Below are 15,557 nucleotides of genomic sequence, written 5' to 3' on the forward strand. Positions count from 1 at the left end.
CTGTAGGCTCGGCCCCGGTCACACCGGGACACATCACTAGAAACGCCTGGTGTCCACTCTTCTCTTTCGCCTCTTATTTTATTTTTGCTTTGATAAAATAGTATTGCCGGGTTTCAGCCCTGCGCCGCAGGCTCCCCCCGTTGTTTAGCGCCACGCTTTGCTCAAGAGTTTTTGAAGCGACGGCACCTGTAGCGACACATCTCGTGTGATCGAGGGCCCCTTGGTCTTGTTTTTTCTTTGAAAGGATTAGGATTTTCACTGAAGCCGTTTGACCTGAGAAGAGGACTCTTGTAACTCTTCCAGTTAAACGTAAAACTTATTTTTGCCCGACACTGACACCTATACAAGGAGGCACACACCCTCACACACACAGTCCGATGTTTACATACAACCCTTCACTCACTCCCTCACTCAATCACTCAGTAATTCACTCAGAGGAGAGAGAGAGAGAGAGAGAGAGAGAGAGAGAGAGAGAGAGAGAGAGAGAGAGAGAATGTGTGTGTGTGCCATCTGGCATGGCTGAGTGTAGTTACTATTTGTCTGGACACATATAACAAGGCTCATCAATCTTCTTCAGGGACTGTTCGGAGTTTGGATTAAAAACACCTGGGCCTCCGTGGGCTGACTCGTGAGGTGGAAACACGCTCCTACCCTGTCAGAACAACCAAGAGCGGTCAGTCTAACACAACCTCAGGCCCGTAGAGATGGAGACCCGGGCAGAGCACAGAACCAGGCTGGCGCTGCGGTGCTCTGGGGATCTGTCTGTAACAGTAAACCTTCTTCCAGAGCGCCACTGGAAAGAAAGAGACAGCTTAGCGTACGAGCCTCTTCTTTCAAACCCATAATAAATCTGTTGGAAAAGATTAGAGGTAGAAGGAAGCAATAATTGTGCGGCAGCAGTTGAAAACATTCCCTCATTGACGATAAGGCTGTGACTCAACATACAATGCACCTCCTACTGGTCGACGATTGAAGCAAAACATTCAACAGTCCCCGGCAGTGAGAAGGATGTCAGCTTCCTTTGTGGTCGATGTGCCTTCCTGCGCTGTTCTTGGCTTTCACAAAGATTAAGTCAGCGACAGAAAACATTAAAGGTGAGAGCTGAGGTAGACTTAAAAAGTGTGCCCATGTTGAAAGGTTGGTATGATCCACAGAGGAAGGAAGGAAGGACAGTCAATCTGAGGGTGTTTCATAAACACATTCCAGAGCAAAATTCAGAGAATAAAACTTGCCAGAGAAGAAATTGAAGGCAGTCGCTGCGAAGAAAGATGATAGAGACATAGTGTGTGGTGTGTGTGTGTGTGTGCGCGTGTGTGTGTGTGTGTGTGTGTATGTGTGTGCGTGGCGCTTGCACGTGCGCGCGTGTGTGTGTGTCTGAGAGAGGTGCTTTGACCCCGGTCAAGTCACTTGACTTCTCGGCACCTCTGCCTACCCCAGCTGTATCAACACATCCCTGCTCTACCCGGGCAGGCAGTGGGCCGGCGGTGTGTCAGGAGTCTGGCTTCGGCCCATCACACGGAGACTGACTGGGTGTTTGTGTGAGTGTGGGTGGAGGGGATAGAAGGTGGTGGAACGGGGACCTGCAACCCTCGCCGCAACTCAACTCAATGGAATTCAAATCATTCCTCTCCACCCCCAACTGGCAACCATGCCCTGAGTAAACAAGCAGCCGGGGTCAGGGGCAAAGCAATCAGCACCACTGGGTAGCTCTTAATGGATTGCTGTGTTTGCTGACAGGTGGCTTGGTGGTGCCTCCAAATCAATACGGGGTCAGTAAAGGGCCCTTTTATGACATGTTGTAATGCAACAGTGATGATATTAATGTGATGATGTTCTTCAAAAAACGATCGATTGAAAGTCGTCCTGAAGAAACACCGTCACCGTCACCACCTTCATCTTATGAGAAGTGTTGAATGTCCAAGCACCTTTTTGTCATTGTTGAAACTTCTGCATCATTTTTGCTCTTAGTGTTTGAACACCTAAATTTAAATGTAGAAGGTAAATAATAGCAAATGAAATGACTTTTTTTTAATCCCTTTGAGATTCAAACCTCTTTGACAAGCGGGACCTATCCAAGACAGGTTCAGCATCTAAGAGATGACAGCGTGACAACACCAGATCACAGCAGCAGCAATAGACCTACAAATATACATTAAATAGTGCCTTAACACGGCCACATTAAGGTTGTGTGTGACCACGAGAAGGAGGTGTATTAGGATCAACGCCTCACAATATAATACACAATATATGGTGTGTCTCTCCTTTACACTATCACATTGTTTCAAAAAGGACTTTTTGAATCAACTTTATATGAAGAAAAAAAAATACCCTCTCCATTTAGCAATCTGATGACCTCACTTAACAACTTTTCCATTTTTACTCAACAAATATGAAAGAAAAGACATTTGCTCTCCTTTTGACTAAAGTCCCACCACAGGAAGACTAACTTTCTATGCAGGCAGCTCTGCTGGAGCAGCTCTGCTGGAGCAGCTGTTAAAGCTACGGCGCATGTTTGATTTCTATCCACCACGTCCCTTTTTAAATGGATTTAAGGATGTTGGATGCCCTTAGCAGTGACATTAAAAGAAGGAGAGAAAAAAGGTCTGCTACTTTGCTAATCCTCCCTGAACCTCTAATATCATTACAGCGGTAAATTCATCTTGGGGGAGGAGGAATGAATGGGCCCCTTTGTTTTATTATTATTATTTCTGGCACGGAGAACCACACACACGTCTGTGCAGCGCTGACCAAAGGTCTTTACCCAGATGGCAATGGTGCTACAACTTATTGTACAACAAACACATCTTTCAGGGTTTCCAGCCAGCACCAGTCTCATATGGGCTGGGACAGGAGCCAAACAATGCATTACCTCTCACCGCCTAACCTCCACTGCCTCCATCCCACATAGTTAGCCCTCCTCTGAACGGGAGCATCCCAATCCCCGGGCTGATTTACTGTCTGAGGGACACTATGGGTTTCCTGCTCCAGAGTACACAGAAGCAGCAGAAAAGAACACAGCACGCCGTATCCTTTAACACAATCTGTGGAGAAAAGGGAACGTTCACTTTTAATTGCTTATCAAATATTGCATGCCGGCGTTTGGAAGACAAATGACTATTTGGAGTTGAAAGCGTCGGTGGGGCCTTGAGTGCTTGGGTGTGCGGTTCTGTGCAGTCTGTGTTCTGACAGCTGGCGGAGGAAAAAATGAACCTGGCAGAAACCTGCTCTGCACAAAAAAAGCAGTCAATAACAGGAACTCAATCAAACTGCCCTGGTTTCCGGTAAGCTATGCACTCTGGACTGCCCGGTCTGACAGAGGCTGGCTCGCTGAAAGACTAGTTGGCTGCAGGTCGGCCCCCACCGCAGCACGGAGAACTCTCCGTTGGCTCCGTCGCACCGCACTCATTTGTACCTCATCTGAATGAGGTTTCGTCTTTTATTCAGCTGGGTTGGGAGAAAAAAAAATGTGCCTGCACACTGCAATGGTTCGCCAAAGAAAGTAGCGAGGTTAATGCAACACAAAGATTTGAGTTATCCTGCGCTCGCTTTTCAGAAAGTGATTAAAAATAGAACACTTTTGGAAACAGACACTTGCTATGTATGTCAGAAAGAAATGTGCTATTCCACCAAAATGTATCTTTTAAGAATGTAGTCGAAGGGCTGTAAAATGTTAGAGCTCAGTAGTAAAATGTTTCATGGCAGGCAAAAACAAAAACATCCATTAAAACTCTTCAAACTACTCTTGCTACATAATCCACATTTCCACTGTCAACGTGTATGTTCTGCAATTTGCAATCTTCCACCATCAAATCGTCACGCTGACTGACTCTGACCTGGCTGAACTCCTAAAAATTACGTTCGTACCCCTCATATTTGTTTCGGCAAGACATAATATTGGGAAACTTAATTTCTACTTTTCTGGGTACGTTCATAGCAAGATTTCTTAACTTTATCTTTAGAAATGTACTGAAAGTAAGATGAACCTTGTATCAGGTAATCAATGAGCCTATGATAGAAGTTAGGAAATAGATCGCTTCCCAACCCACAATTTTAAAGACTGTCATTTCTTGACAGAGAATCCGTATCCTCCGACTTCCTGTCTGTGCTATGCTCAGCTAAACCCGCCATCTTTGTAGTAATAAGTTCAATTGGGAATCGTTTTTTTCTTCTAGACAAAATTAGCGTTCCTTTGAAGTTGTCCAGCCATTTCAAACCGGGTGATGAAGGATTTTTTTAAAATGCCAAAAGTGTAATTAAAAATGGTGCTGATTCAAAATGTGCAAAGGTCTGAATGAAGCAGTGCGGGTACAGATAGTTGAAAGCGTGATGGTGGTCAGGAGACGGCTTCAGGTGCATGTGGCGGTACACGTGGAACCTAATGTCACAGCCAGTAAACCTCCAGTGACAAGCAGCGTTGGCAGGGTGAGCTCTCCACGCTTGGATTCCAGCGCTGCTGTCATCACCTCCACCTTGTTTAGTCTGAATGTCACTGTCTATCAGCTCACCGTAACACAGAATATTCCTCTTTTTCCCCCTGCAGAAAATCAAATCCAGAAGCAAGTGAGAAATAAGAGATGTTCATAGGAATATTTAATTTAATTTATTCATCAGATTTTACCCTGAATGAGATTATTTCCTTTACGTTTGGACCAGTTGTTTAAGTTATAACAAATAAACCAAATGCTCTTTATTTAACTTTCTAGATGCATTGAAGTTCTGCAGAGGCAAATGAAAGTGAAAAACTCTTTTCATGTTAATTTAGATTTGGATGAGAGATTTTGTCTTTGCAGTTGTTCGATGACATAGTATGAATTAAAGCTAATTTGGGTTGTCCTATCAGCGCTAACATCTGATCTCATCTTTCATTCTGATCGCCATCATTTCCAGTTCCAAAGAAGTCGTTTATGTTTATTGTTTCACACCATGTATAGTCATTCATCTGACGATGTCAGGTAACATTAAATGATTACCTTTTTGAATTATGGACAAAATTACAAATCTATGACCCAATTTGGTCACGAAGAGAAGTTCCTTTTGCTCATCATGGCCGCCGGCAGCTCAGTAAGGCCCTGAAACAGCAACGCTCTGTTTTCTTTCAGACCCCCTTTCCAGTTCTGGGTCCCCTGAATAATTATCTTTCCTCATGTGGTGCCGCCGTCACTGTTAGAGGTAACTCTATATGCATGTGTGTATTTGAATAATTTGGACAGCATCACAAATAGAAGGTAACGGTCAAATATTTGCCGAGCTCTTTTACAGTTTTTCTCTGTGCATACAATTACATTTAATATGACTGGAGACGCACGGCGCTTCAAAGTTCAGCTCGAGCTGGTGTTACTTTTAGATGTTTATGGGGGCTTGATTATCCCAGATACTGTGGAAATATTATAATAGAAAATCATTTGATTGTTTTTGTTTCTTTATTGATATGTGTGTGTTTGTTTGTTTTTCTTTTACTTCTCTTTCTCCTCATTTCCATACTTGAATAGTCAGAACTGTTTGCCACATACATAGAATCTGAAAAAATGAAATATATGTATGTGAGATTTTGAAGAGTAATAAAATATAAAGAAAAAAAGAAAATCATGTATCCCTTCATATTTCATTAAAATCAATCTGTTGTAATATATATGGCTGCATAGGTTGCTGAGGCCTTTACCAAGTTTTACAAATGAATGTTATAAATATGTTGCATGTCTTTTGCGTGCATGTTTTACAAAAGAAGATGAACTTGATGACTTTGCATGGAATTTAAGTCCAAAGTTGGCGACTGTGGCTTCAGGTCGTGCAGTGTGGGTGTCAGGCTTCATGACGACCCCTCAGGAATCTCCTTTTATCAAACTCTCAAAGTTATTAACGCCTACTTATGAGATGTCACATCGGCGCCACCCTCTGGCAAGAGACCTCAACTACACTCAGCCCCTCATATCACAAAATATTGTCACGTCTTCATGAACTCGTCTCAGATGCTCCTCCAAGCCCCGCATGATAAAAGAAGGGCCGTCAAAATGTCCAATACAAACAGACGCAGCTCGACCAGCGGCCACACACCGTCACCTCCGACATGCTCACACAGACCACCATCCTCTATCTCCACACTTTCTCACACTCTTTCTTGCCCTACCATGTTTAGAGCCAAAGCTTGGGACTAATTGAATAAGCAGCGACCCTGTGGACCGCCTCTCTGAGGGATTAGGATATGATCTCAAAAGAGCGCTCCTCCGAGGGCAAACACAGCCAATTTAGAGCCATTTCATGCTCTGCGCTTCAGCACACAAGAGGCCGGCATGGAAGGCCACACATACACACACACACACACACACACACACACACGCACGCATACAAACACACAAGAGAAAAGTAATTCATGGGCTCTCAAATCAAGCATGCTTCAAATTCTGGTCTTTCTCTTATGAAACACAGCTGTTTTTTTTTGTTTTTTAATACTGCAGAGACCGTGAATTATATTCCACATGTTCACAGAACAGCAGTTCAATGTCAAGTAATTATTACAAAAAGATCTCATATCTGTATTTGAAGAAAAAAAAATACCCCTTTAATGACACCCCCCCCCCCCCCCCCCCCCGCTGGTTTGACCCCTCGGCTCTCTTTCATGAAATGAATTGTCTGAATCCTGTTTTTAACGATGCTTGCTTCCATTATGTTTATCAAACTACTCTTTACGGACTATTTCTTGCAATTATTAAAAGTGAAAAGATTTCATTTACTGACAAGAATCCCATGGGATGTAATGACCCCGTATCTCTCTTTTAGAAAACTACAGCAGTCTACGTGCATTCCCGAGTCATTGTCCACTCCCGTGTCCCTTACTGGACCTAAAGTTATTCAGGATAATGCCCCCGAATATAGTTTTGACCTCATTTTTCACTTGACTTAGGACAAAATGCACCCCTCATGAAACCACAGCTTTATTTGAATAACCGAATGATGCTTTGATACAAATATTCATTCTTTACTGTATCACAGATGCAGTTTCTTTGAGAAAAGTTCTGTAATCCTCCGGTTTTTACTCTCTTCTACCTGCCGGCTTTTAGGTTCTCGTCGCTCCCTTTGTTAAATATGAAATTCATAAACGTTCACATCACTTTAAACACCATTTCTAGAGGCTCTGGGGTTCAGAGGAAGCAACTCAAACAGTGTGTGTTTTATTACATGCCTCAGTTATCCAGGAAAGGGGAAGCACATGTCTCGGTGAAATATGATCGAATTCAGATTATCTGTGGATATTTTGCCCCGTTTTAACCCCTCGCATAAAGTCAATCGTATCAAAGTATGTCCTAATTCAGTATGCGTTACTTGGAGAGTCGTCTTCTTCTGCGAGCGAACCAGGGCAGTAGTTTATGTGTGCCTCTCTTTTTCCAGCTGCCTATTAGGATTGTGGCTTCCCCTGTGGCGGAGTATTTCTCCCCCCTGGCAGAAAGAGAAGTATGCCATTAGTTCACCAGACCTGCTATTGCTGTCAAAATACGAGTGGGGAGTAGATCTATTAGATACCTATATTTCCTGGTAGGACAGCTTCCATCTCTGCCTTCCCCCTTTGGCACATTAAATAAGGAGACAAAACCCAGATGACTGGTTCTGAATCTATGAAAACATGCACTAAGTACACTGCTTTGGATGTGGATTCTCAAAGAAAATAATGAAAAAGCCACTGGTGGAAGACATGTTTTTTTTCTCAGAGGACATTTCAATTGAGAAGACACAGTTTGCTGTCATGGTTAGCTCCAATGCCAACTGCAGATGCTTTGCAGAACTTTTCCTGTTGATTTTATAAGTTTTCTACCTTTTGGAGATTGTTTTCTGAAAGGGCTGTGTTTGCAATAATTCAACTTTGACCTCCATCTTTCCTACAAACAAAGTTAATCATTTTGCAGTGACAGTGCCAGTCTCAAATCCTCTGTGCGATCTCACCTCATCTATCTTTATCATGAGATTCAAAAACAGTTGGAAGCCATCGATGGTATTTAGTTCCACAATGAAGCAAGCCTGATTCCTTAAGTAGCAGAGGGAATGGTGCAAGAAAGATTTGTAATAAAAGCCCGCTCAGGTAAATCACTTTTCAACCTGTCATCACCCGCAAGGGTAATATTATTGGAAACAGGCGGTGTGTATAACATGTGGATATTGGCTACTCGTTTCACGGTCCCTTAAGACTTGGGCACTGGTGAATTCCTCTCTTCTTTAGGAATTATCTTTAAACCTCGATTTGGCAGACAAGTTGATGTCTTTTTCTTTTCAATGCCAATTATTTATTAGCTCAACCTTTAATGTAAAAACTTTAAATTGCCACTTTTATCAAAGCTTTCTATTGTCACTGTTGGAGGAAATATTAAGAGGTATATAAATACAAGTAACAGAAATGTTCCATTACAAATAAAAGCGCCGGCAAAAATGAAAATACTCAATGCAGAATATTGGCCTTACGGAGTGTTATAGTAATTCATATAACATTACATTATGACTGATGGGGTTATGTATAATCAGCCTTTTACTGTTGAGGAGGAGATGATTTTAACAATATTATATACTGTTAGAAAATTACTGAGTTTAGGTACATTTATCACATACTGCATGTTAGTGTTATAATGAATTTGTATAGTTGTTACATAAACTTTAACAAATTTAACCTTAAACCGTCACACATGTATAGTTATTTATATTAGAAATCAGTTCCAAATAGTTATTTTTTTATATACATTTCGACTGTGTATAACAAAGCATTGCAGTTTGTTTGTTTTGTATGTAAAACTCTTCATCTTCAAAGTAACTAATAATTGCAGTCAAACGACCAATATTTGTCTTTCTTAAATGTACTGGTAAGTACAAAGTGGTAAGAAAAGTCCTTAAAATGTGTTCTTAACGATTAACGGTGAACCGTGGTCCAACCTGAAAGTTCTGTAGGTAAAACAAACACAATGAACTCATTATGCAGCTGAAATATGACAGACTAAACAGACCCAAAATAGTGTTTTCTAATAAAGTAATCATCTCAGTTTAATTCAGCCGTTATTTGACTACCCCCTTTGTCTGGCCAAAGCCTTATCCACTAAGCTGAGTCTCAGGGCGGTCCACTGTTTGTGTGAGCTCTGAATCTGCAGGCTTTACAGGCTTTCCTCTTCCCCGGGCCGGGCGGAGAGGCTGCTGACTCTACATTCTCATCCCTCTATCCCTCTTCCTCCATCCCTCCATTCCCCAGTGTCCTGTTTACTCTCTGCAGCCCTGCGGCCGTGCCACCTCAGAGACACTCCAGACCACCAAGGTCCTGGCGGCCGCCTGGGATTGGCCGTATGGACGGCCCTCACCATGGGAACAACTGGGAGACTTACTCCAGTGCGTGGGGGAGTGGTGCTGACGGCGGCTTAGTGGTGGGGATTTTTTTTTATGCTGCGGACCGGACGGGAAGGTGAATGTATGATTACGTGTGACCAGGCCTTGGCGTTGAAAATATATGGGGATGCTGTTGCATTGTGTGGCCAGGTGCGCTCTTCCTGGGCTCCTCCGCGAATAACCATGAAACCATTATTAAAAAAGAAGTCTCACCGTGACTAATACAGAGAAAACCTCTCTGAGTAACACAGACATTGAAAAAGAACAGTTTCTTCTTGCCGATTTGACTTTTACATTCGTGTTGGCAGGAGGTTTTCATACCATCCTACTTAAATTTCCTCCACAGCCATGAAGGTAATAGGAGATGTTATTTTTGACACTCTGAGAAAACTTGGCCTAATAATGTTCTGGGACTCTTTCCAGAGCGTCGGTCGCCCTCTGCTGGTTAAAGCATGCATTGTTCCCCTTCACTCGGTCAGCAATACTGCTGTGCAATTTGCGCAGGACTGCCTCCCACTAAAGCAGCTCCATCGCGACATCTATTTTTTGCATGGGTGGTCCCCTTCACATTGTTGAACTCAGCGACAGCAAGCTCTTGTGAATGTAAGATGTAAGAACCGGTCCAATTTGGGGCAGGAAAAGGAGTTCTGCTTAGGTCAGTCTGTCAGCAACCCATCAAAGCCAGCAGCATCGGCCAAGCAGCGCATGCAGCTATTGAAGGGTTTTTCTCAAAACGCTCACTGGCAGGACACTGTATTCTCTGCAAGAAGGCTGTCATTGTGGAATGACGAGGGAGTAAATGGGATATTGGTTTCTGCTTTGGAAGCGTTGCACATGAAGGGTTCAATGGCTACTTTTTTGAGGGCAGACATCCAGACGGGGATCAAGCGAGACTGCTGCAGAACAAGGGGATACAGGTGTTTGTGCATTTGCCTCAACATGGAGCCACTCCGCACTCATTTTCTGCTGAGTTTTTGGAAAGTGGGTTCCCGCTCCCGGGCGATCAGCAGTGTTTTCCCCGTGCTAATGTGTGCTGATGTGAGCTCTGTGGGCCTGCAGGTTGTGATGGCCTCTCCCCCTTCAGACAGGAGGGAAGGGAGTCTGCTGAGACAGCACATGAAGGGGAAGGGTGAGGCTCAGAAAGGCCCACGATGGAGCAGATTGTGTTTTACTTTTTATCAGGACCGAGTACCCAATGCCTTTTAAACGGGTATGCATGGATTATGAACTATAACCTGTTCAGATTCCTGTAGTCTCCAATAAGCAATTCACATGTGTTTCCAAAAAGAGAAGGTTCCCAATTGAAAGTCTTTTAACTCAGCTTTCTATAGCAAGAAAGGTAAACACAACAAAAAAAACAAGTTTCTAAACAGGCCCCTTTTAGCAGGAAAAAACCCTCAATGAAAGACAGCCTTCAAGTTTGTACTGAAACAAAACCTGGAACACTGGGGGAAACGGGACCGTCGGGGAAACGGGGCCGTGGGCCTCGACTCAAAGTGTTTGCGTTGGGTCTTCAAGATTCTGACAGCCACAGGATATGTGTGGGCCATTGTTAGTCACTCTGAGTGCTACCTCAGTGTACAACTTCCTCCTCCTGCTGCAACCAAGCTCCACGACCACACACACACACACACACACACACACACACACACACACACACACACACACACTCACCACGCATCAATCACAACTTTGTACATTTCTGGTGCGTGTGATTTATTTTAAAAGGACTGAAATTTTACTTTTTTATATTGTTGTCTTATTCAGATGTTATACATTACTTGTATTTGTGACTTTGTTGACATTTAAGAATTAAATAATGAGCTAATAGTATTTATTTAATTTACATTCATGGCATGAATCAAAAGTCTATTTAACTTAAATTGAATGTAAAGAGAATGCAGATAATTTACAATGATCCCAATATTAGTCTACTATATTTTTAAAAAAAAAGTAAATAAAACATTGGAAATATGAGCGATATAAAAACTGAACTTGGATGGATAATGCTCTGTTTTTAAAAATGTATGCAGCAATATAAATTTAGTCAATAGATGGATTGCATGAAAAGCTTTTTTTACAATCACATTCATAATTAATGAAACTGAGACTCGGACCAGTTTTGAAAATAGATTAAACTTTCATTTTTTACTTGATAATTCTTTAAAACAGGTTACAAAAGAATAACGTAAAGTCTTAAAATCGTGTTCACATATTAAAAAAGAAGCCAGTCGAATATTTTTCCATCCCTCATATAACACCTTTTTATAAATGTATATATAAATAAGGATTAATGTGTAAAATCTGTTGTTATAATGCTATAAATACTATAATAACAAGTTGCTAAAATCCAACTTCATTATATGATATAATATTAAGAAATTGGACCTCTCTGTTGCGATAATTATATATTAATACTTTTTTATGGATTGAACTGCTAAAATATAACAGTGTCACTATACCTAATATTCCAAACTGCCATAAATCCTCTACCAGTAAGAGCATGCACATCATCCAAAACGCCCGTGAATAGACAGAGACACAGTAAATCTTTTCGCTGCGCTGCATGCCACACAACACATAAAATGTCTCCCTCAAAATGGGCTCTTTGTGTGGTCAAGCGAATATGGCCTGAAGAGTGAACCGCAGCACTGTGACTCTTTTCCTGTTTCCCCTGTCTAAAAGCAGACTGGACTGAAATGGAGGCAGGGACCCAAAAAAAAAAAAGAAAAAAAAAAAAGCCCAAACCAAGAACAAACCAGCAAAGCATTTTTAGCTACGATATGTTCAGATAGGAGTGATTTGTTTACTCTTTATTTACATGATCGACACAGCAAAGGACGTCAATGTCTGTAATACAGATGAGGTGATTTGCCTGCTGTTGTTTCATCATCTCAAAGTACACGGTGTTGCAAAAGCACTTATTTTTCTCACCGCGTTGAACTTTAACAAGATACAAATCCTCATGACCGAAACCACCACGTCTTCTGCGTCGCCTCAGTCTGACCCTTGTTTCTCAGTTTCAGGGTTGTGTCATGCGTGGAGTCCTCCCCTCCTGTCTCGAGCCCCATCGTGGGAAACATTTCACACTACAATAGCAGCAGCCGTACGGGTTGCCATTTGGATGCCTTGTACACTGTTTTTGTTGGCCGGGGGAGCTGTTTTTGGGAGTCGAGACACGGAGCGGGCTATGGGGTCTTTTCCCCTCGGTCAATACGGTCCCTGCTGCAGAGAGAGACCGGGGCTCGGCTCATCGATCACTGTTGCGCTGGGAGGGAGGACAGACGCTGTGGGTGGGATGGGAGAACATAACAGAGACATGTACAGTATGGTTATGTGTGAAGATCACGGCTATTTGCTACGTAACATGTGTGTGTGTGTGTGGGCGAGTGCGAGTCGATCGAGGAGGTCCAATAAAGCATAACTGGAGTATGATGTGGGCAGGATAAGTAGATGTTTGCATGGGTAAAGGGTTATGGAGGAGTTCATTCGTCTGGCTGGAAAGTGATAAAACATGCACACAAGCAGCATGTTCATACACCCACGCCTGTGCACACGAGCTTGTATTAGCACACCAACACAAAGAACGCGCTCCATCAGTCTGTTTGAACAAGACGCTGGGCTCCATTTAGTTCCTTCAGCAAAGACTCCTCAGCTTGAGCTAAAGCATAAGAGAGCTAAGCACGCACACACTCGGGGGGGCTGATGGATTATGGCTCACTCGGCCACAGAGCCCTCTCAGCAGGGCTGGCAGACTGAACAGAGACCCCGTGCAGGCCGAGGGGGGAGCCAGAGGGACGAGTAAATACAAAGCTGATGGAAAAGGGCCCCATGCGGGACCGCCGGACCAGCGGTAGGGCCCAACCTGGAGATGATGTGGAGCCAAGCAGATGACCCAACAGCGGGGAACCTCCATGATCATTAAAGACTTCAGCGTGGCCATTTGATCAGTGTTGAAACCACCAACTGAAAACACCTGACACAGCAAGCTGCTGTGTTTCCCCCTCGTCTGGAAATCAATCTGCGCGTGGGTGGGAGATGGCTGTTTTCATTTGAAAAGTCCTGTTGCACTGTTCCTGCGAAGAAGAAAAAAAGTGTCTGTAGAGTAAAAGCATGAAGCCCATCTACTTCAAACTCCAAAAACTAATTAGACTTTTTACAAAGGGAAGCCCTCAAAAGGGCTTGAGGAAGCGAAACAAACTTCAAAGAGAGCGTCCTTGATACATTGTCACCTTTTAAGTGAATGATCATAAACTTGTCATCTTTTATATCTGGAGGATACGGGGCAACATGATAAAGTTATGTTTGCGTCCACAGACAAATATAAGCCGATATTCTCTCAGCTCAGCTTTTGGGTTCTTTGAGGGGAATATGTGTCTGTTTAAATGCTAAATGATCCACTTTGTTCAACAGCTAACTTAGTCTGCAGCGGGATGTCGGGAAATGACCACGACCATTATGTGGTGGTGACATGTAATGTGTAAGGGGACGTGCCACCACCACAAAAACAATTTAATGCTAGGTTTAGGCAACAAAAGACATAACACCACAGTGGCAAACACTGTGAACATTAGCTACTACAAACTACTAGTCATACCAGTCCAACTAAAATCGTTGTGGGGAAACACTGAGTGTATTGAATTTAGCATACATGTGTTTATTGCCTATAACTTGTCCTTTTCTTTTTTCTTTCAAAAGTCACAAACTCTTGCTTTTCATTGAAGATCATGAAGAGAGAAGATCCTTCCAGAAGGACTGGACGTTATCAGTGCTATCCAGGTGTGTCGGATGACAGGTTATTTCTTCTTATCCTGTCGGGATAATTGGACATTGTGTTTTTTATTGGTGAAAAATGTCAGTGGTGTTAAAATCATATCACTCACCCAGCATGTTCCCCCCTCAGTGGACGTGACGACACGTGTTCGGCCATTAGCTGAACTTAAACGTGGTCTGTTTGCAGCTCACAAATCAGAACCACCTGCCCCGGGCCCTGAGAACTGGCTTCATGGTCTTCTCTCCGGACCTCCTTGGAGAGAAAAAGCGCGTCTTGTTTGGACAAACGTCAGGGCCAGCTCCGGGGCTCTTGCATGAAACAAAGAGCAGGGAATCTTACCTTTCACATCGCCTCCTACAACCGCGGGCCCCGTCCCCTCCCTCCCGGGCAGGGCCCAATATTTTTTAATTACGTACAGGAAACTCCTGTTACAAAGGACACTTTCTTGGTCAATCTGCAGGGAGGCTGTGAGAAGTTCTGGGGGTCACCCTCCTCTTTCGTTCTCCCCCTGTCCTCTAAGTGTGGGCGGTTGGTGTATCTACTAACAAACTAGAGAGCATGCCACCCAGAGATTCAGGTCACTGCTGACAGCCTACCTTCCCAAAGCCAAGATGTCACCTGGTCTGTGAATGCAACCCCCTTTAACCACACACATCAAAACTATGCAGTCAGCAGACCAAATAAACCATGAGCACCACATGGTCTGTTACATTCTCAGTAACGTTACAGAAAGTTATAATACTTGTCAATATTGATAATATTATACATAGCAGGACAAAGAAGTAGACCTTTCAGTCAGCTTCTTTTTTTTTCCATGTGCAGCTTCTTAGCTCCGGTGGTCTCTAACTGACAAGAACTCAGGCACTATTTGTTATCTTTAGGCCCAATAAGTCCATCTGGTTTTGGTTTGGCTCCTCGAGATCGCCCCTAGAGATGTGGATGGAGGGGACTGGGGTGAGGGGGGTGGGGCAGTTCGAGGAGGCTTTTTTTTTTTTCCTTCTCTTAAATTGAATTTCTCACCATTCCAACCGGGGCCTCGGACAAGGGATAGAGCGAGAGCTCCAACCCTCGGGCTCCTGAAAGGAACATGCGAAAAAAAAAAAAAAAAAGAAAGGAGAGAGAGAAATACTAGGAAGAAATCAGTATCACCTGTTTCGCTCAATGACCTGCATGTTCTGTGTAATTGCTATTCACTTACTCTCTGTGCCTGTGTTTGTCATGGAGACATGTATGAACTCTCTCTGAACCACTCCTGACCTGAAACACTCAGTTTGTCTGATGAAATGATGCGGGAAAATAAACAAACAGCAGACCAAACAAAGCTGTCAGTCCTTGAAAGGAAATCGGCGAAACATATTCAAAATATGTTAGTGTTGTGATTTTTTTTTAATGTTTGATACATGCTACATGAAAAGGTAGCCTCTGTGATGAAGGT

Source organism: Clinocottus analis, unplaced genomic scaffold, assembly GCF_023055335.1.
Source record: "Clinocottus analis isolate CAN_PGR_092001 unplaced genomic scaffold, fCliAna1.0.p SCAF_11, whole genome shotgun sequence".
Taxonomy (NCBI): domain Eukaryota; kingdom Metazoa; phylum Chordata; class Actinopteri; order Perciformes; family Cottidae; genus Clinocottus; species Clinocottus analis.